Genomic DNA, 6,000 nt, shown 5'->3' with positions numbered 1-6,000 from the left:
CTTAATTAGCTGAAATAACCGAAAATTTCAATTATGTCATTTGCATAGTTTTCTTTCTTTTCTTGACTTCATTCTTGAACCCTATGTGTTGAAATCAAGAAAAGACTAAACTTTATTAGCTTAGTCTAGATTGAATGTTTGCTCCTCTAACATATAAAATGAGATGTGGGAAGTTATAATTTTCTATAAGAAAATCACTGAGCTGTTCCCAGAGGAAAAAAGAAATGGCTCCTGGACAGAATATCAACCAATGTGGGGCACCTGGGGGGCTCAGTCAGTGAAGTGTCTGACTTTGGCTCAGATCATGATCTCATAATTCGTGAGTTCCAGCTCCGCATGGGGCTCTGTGCTAACAGCTCAGAGCCTGGAGCCTGCTCTGGAATCATGTCTCCCTCAGTCTCTGCTCCTCCCCCGCTTGCTCTCTCTCTCTCTCTCTCAAATTAATAAAACATCAAAAAAAAATTTTTTTTAAAGAAAATCAACCAATGTATATCCTACAATGAAATCATAGATATATTTAAAGTAATTATTTTTCCTTTATTTTTCAAAATGTTTAAAATGTGCACAAACTAACTTAAAATCAGAAAGAGGGTATAAATGAAAAGATATATTATTAGTAGGTACACTGCAAGTTCTGTAACATATGCTGTAAAAAGAAGAACAGGCCCTGATGAAAAAATAGATATATGTGTGTGCTCCAGGCAAGGATTACTATTTCCTAGGTCCTCTCACTATGATATTCATTGATTTCACTGGATTCAGTATAATAATATACAGTATAATTCATATTGTTGAAATATATATATAATTGTTTAGTATATTTTAGAGATAATATTAAAAACTACACTAGGAAATTGGACATCAAAGTATCTTGCTTTTTTGTGAATGTAGAAAATGTCCATGCAATATGTATATTTTGCTTGTACGTGCCTCAAATATTTCTGTTATAACAATGTCTAGCGTCATAAATAAAGGTGATCTATTCTAAATGGCATCAACTTTTCCAGATTTATAGTCAAGATATACCTAAAGAAAATATCATTGATGATGATTTCAAAGAAAGTTAAATACATTAAAAAATTTCAATGCAATAATTATTCACTGTTTTGTGTCTATTACTTTGCCAAAAAATCTCTGGGAGAATTAAACTTTCTCAAAAGTTGATAACCTTGGATAAAATGAAAAATAGTTAAAAAATAAAAGTCAAATTAAATTAATCTCAGGACTGTGTGTGTGTGTGTGTGTGTGTATGTATATATATACATCACAAAAACATTTTTTAAAAAACTATGTATCATTAGAATTTGCCAACTCTAAGCATTTCAAGTTTATTCTTTTTGTTTATAAAATTTTAATAGCTCAACAACATGTCATTTCAGAAACATTCTTTTTTTTAAATATTTTTTTAAAGTTTATTTATTTTGAGAGAGAAAGTGCGGTGGGAGGAGCAGGAAGAGGGAGAGAGAGTCCTAAGCAGGCGCTGCACTGTCAGCACAGAGCCCAAGGCGGGGCTCGAACCCATGAACTATGAGATTCATGACCCGCTCCAAAGTCGGACGCTTCACCAACTGAGACACGCAGGTACCCCAGAAACATTCTTAATTGCTCATGTACCTTACTCCAAAAACTTTTCCTAGACATTCCTCTGTCTACATTCGAATGAACTTAAATTCAGGGGCGCCGAGGTGGCTCAGTCGGTTGAGCCTCTGACTTCGGCTCAGGTCATGATCTCACGGGTTCATGAGTTCAAGCCCCATGGCGGTGAGTTCGAGCCCCGCAGCCATGAGTTCGAGCTCCGCGAGGAGCTCTGTGCTGAGGGCTGGGAGCCTGGAACCTGTGTCTCCCTCTCTTTCTGCCCCTCCCTCACTCGTACTGGGTCTCTATCTCTCTCAAAAATAAATAAACATTAAAAATTTTAAATAAAAAACATTAAACATCATAACATTAGGTTTAAAACAAAATAAACTAAAAACATTAGATTCAGATAATAGCATGATTAATAAATTATATACTGTAAATAAGTGTATACATATATATAAATGCATATGCCATCTCAGAAATATTTTCTATTTATTATGATGTGATCCTTTTCATTCTTTTTTATCAGTTTTATTTTCCCTGCAAAGTTCTTGGTTAGAAACTATTAAATATAGGTATATGATGTTAAAATTATTCCTAAAGGATGTAGGTAATAGACCAGAGTTTTCCTTGCTTCGAACCATTTAAGAAGTCATGAACAAAACTGCTCACTTCACCAACTAAAGCCAAGGTCTGATTGGGTTAATAAATATTATGGGAACACAGGCTCGCCCATTGTTTATACATTGTCTCTACAGAGTTGAATAGTTGTGACAGATCACACAGTCAACAAAACCCATATTATTTTATCTCTGGTTCTTTACAGAGTTGAAAGTTTGCTGATACGTGGCGTAGAGTGTTCTCTTATTTTTATACTACCAAAGGAATGGGTATCATTGATATTCTAAGATAATTAAATCATAAATTATATTTATCCCAGATACCTTTAAATAAACAGAAATGAAATCAGGTAAGCAGTAAGGAAAGCAGGAGTGACTGGAAACTAGAAGCTTTGGTGAAGGTAAGTTTGCTTTTCTACAGTAGTATTTAACCAGTGATCAAAAGATATATTTCCTGTGTTTATTCTTGGCTTCCTTTTATGTTAGGCATATGAAATTTGTTGGCCACATTATCTCTGAAACATTTATTTATCTACAAAATGGAAATAACAATACCACTGTTCCTTCTTTTTTTTTTTAACAGATGTTGTCAGAATCATATTAAACATTGCAATGACTAGAGCACCATACAAGTATGTAGCAACTGCTGTCTATTTCTAAAACTGAAAACATTGTAAGAATATCATATCTTGTGTATAGAAAGTTATCTACTGTAAGATAAATTCAATCTACTTAAGAAGGATCAGTCACCTGTTTCAAATTCAAAGTGTCAGGACCATTAGGCTTATTAACTCTTACAGAGCCAAATAGGATTTGCTGTAATTGTTGAAACAATACGGCCATCCCATCTTGGTACATGGTAAGTGTTTGGGTACAGCCACAATGGAGATCGCCTCATTCAGTGAGGTGCACTCACCTGCCAAGTGGGTAGGTGGCTCCTAAAATAATAGACATAATCCAATCTGATTGTACTTCTAATAAAATGTTTTCTCTATATTGAACATGAATTTTTATTTTAATCTTGGCTTTACCAACCTCTGTTCTTTCATTCCCAGTACGAAAGTTTTGTTTATGCCCAGACTCTGCTTTTGTCCTCTTACAGATTGAGGGACGTAGAGCTGTTTTGCTGATTTTAACCACTTACTCTTTATCTTCATGTCTGATTAGATGGATCTCTCTATATGCATATTATTCACCAACCTCTCATTTCATAATTATCGTTCTCCATGGTAATGATTTTACATATAGACATTGATATATAGATGGGGCTATGGATGTAGACATAATTTGTAGTTTATAGATCTCCTCCATCATCTGGTCCCAGCTATGAGTTCAGCCCGTCTTGCTTTCCCTTCACTTCTTGCCTCTGGCATTAAATGTAACCATCCACATGACACTGAATCAAAATTCTCATGACCTGATTACTGCAGTGTATCTTGAGATGAATTATTTAATTCAATTTTGGCCTACCCCAAATGAGAAGTTTAAAATATACTTTTCTGTAAGTCCATTTTTAAAGGGTTGAATTTAATTATATTTTCCCATCCACAAATAGGTCTATTTTTGTAACAATTGGTAGCTTAAAGTTCATCAAAGATAGGAAAGTGGATAGATTTTTGGGTGATTTCATATTCCTATTCTCCGCAGGAAATCCTGCCCACAGTGGCTCCTACTATATTAAGGTGGCATGAGTTAAGGCAGTACGTAACCTCAGAAATCAAAAAGCAAGTATAAAAAAAGTTAATGTTCTGGGAAGAACAATGATGCCATACTAAGAACCTCTAAGTAAAGTTGCTTGCTCAAGAAAGTATTAGATTACAACCGAATAATCCATTTCCTGAAAAATTTCCTTTGTATATGTTAAAGCTAAAGAAATCAGGCTGATGTTTCTAAATAAGAAGCAAATGTCATTAGAAGGTAATTAGGATCCTGATTGCGATTCTAGTGTGAAAGACAATGGTCTACAGACCAAGTAAGGTAAGAATCTTTTTGGGTAGCTTCAAGGGCGCCAGAGAAGATCAAAAACACTAAAGAGTAGGATATTCAGGCTCTCCCTCTGTGCATTGGTGGTGAAACATCTCTTAAAATGATCCCCCTTCTAACCAATTAAAAGGAGAATATTTTTTACTTTAGAGAAAAGCTCCAATGTAATCTCATTTCTAAACCTAGCAAAAGCAAAACCAAACTTATAAATGTGACTTTGTTTAACTCTTAACTGTTTAACTCAGTAATAAATGGTACTGATCTATAACTGAAAATTATTGTACTTGATTGTCTTTCTTAAGACAATTAAAAGGTGGCGTATCATTACTTCTTCCCAAATAATAAAATATTTCTCAAAAGATTCGCTTTGTATATTTTATTTGTACTGAAGTTATCATGGTCATGTTTTTGATAAATATGTTTCTATTTTCTGTCAATGAAGTGAAATAGAAGAGATACATACATTACGAATGTGAGTTGGAAATAAACTATGTAGCACTGAAATTGTGAAATTCTCATAACTTTCTGATTCATAGAATTGGTGGCAAATGATACTGTCTGTAACTCATTATTTTGAGACCTGTAAAAAGACTTCACAAAGGTGCATATTGCCTCATAAAGAATACGTTCCAATCTCATTCATCTAGCCCATAAATAATAAAAATCCTTATTCTTCAAATTGGATTACGTCGATACAAATGCTTACTGTTTCCATTACTGCACACATTACCTAAATATTATGCTCAATCAAAATGTGTTAGATGTCTTCAATGGTTTTTATAAACAATACCGTGTGCTAGCATGGAATTTTTAAAAGGAAAGCAATATTTCTTTTCTCTGGGTAAGCTTCTCTTTCTGTGGAATCACAGTTAATAAAGATTTTTCAGAATAAAGTATTTGGGCAAAAGATTTTTTAGAACAGTTAGTGAGCCCTCTCTACTTTTCAAACCGTGATTGTCCAAAGTATGCCTTCACTTTCTCCTATGTGATTCTGGGCCAACTTCCTTTCACAGAGGTATATAAAGACATAAAGGAAGCAGAAAAGAATGATGAGCTATCCACACATACAAGAGTCATGAAAAAACAAATTATGTCATTTCAATGATTCTGCATGTGAATTAAGTGCTCTTATGTATGCTTTTAAAATAGACATTGTGAAATACAAAGATGAACAGTAAGATCCATGTTGATAATTTAAATGTTTAATTTTTCTTTATTCAGAATGACATCAAATTTAAAAAAAAATTAAAGCAACTGAAAAATAAATCCTATTAGGTCAAGAGAGATTATTGAAAAAAAAAGGTAAAATTGTATAGTTTGGGACCTTTAATGGAATTTTTTTTCACGTTTATTTATTTTTGAGAGAAAGAGAGACAGAGCGGGAGCACGGGAGGGGCAGAGAGAGAGAGAAACACAGAATCTGAAGCAGGCTCCAGGCTCCTAGCCGTCAGCACGAGCCCAAAGCTGGGCTTGAACTCACAAACCAAACCATAAGATCATGACTTGAGCTGAAGTAGGATGCTTAAATGACTGAGTCACCCAGGGCCCCCTTTTTTTATTTTTGAACGGGGGGCCCATATTTTGATTTGAGTGCCACAGATCTGTAGCTGGTCATGCTGTTGGGAAGAGAGGCAATAAAACAGGATGGGCAGAGGGAGAAGGCCAGCACCATCAGCCAACTCCACAGGACATCTTTAAGCGGTCATTGTCCCCTGTTTTGCAGTCATCAAAGGCAGGCTGTCCTGGACGGGCAGCTCTCCTGGCCCAGAGAATTCCCAGGGATGTGCTCTGAGGCAAGCCCTGTGCCCACATCCCTCCT

Source organism: Herpailurus yagouaroundi, unplaced genomic scaffold, assembly GCF_014898765.1.
Source record: "Herpailurus yagouaroundi ecotype Mexico unplaced genomic scaffold, PumYag 140, whole genome shotgun sequence".
Taxonomy (NCBI): Eukaryota; Metazoa; Chordata; class Mammalia; order Carnivora; family Felidae; genus Herpailurus; species Herpailurus yagouaroundi.
This window is presented reverse-complemented; position numbering follows the sequence as displayed.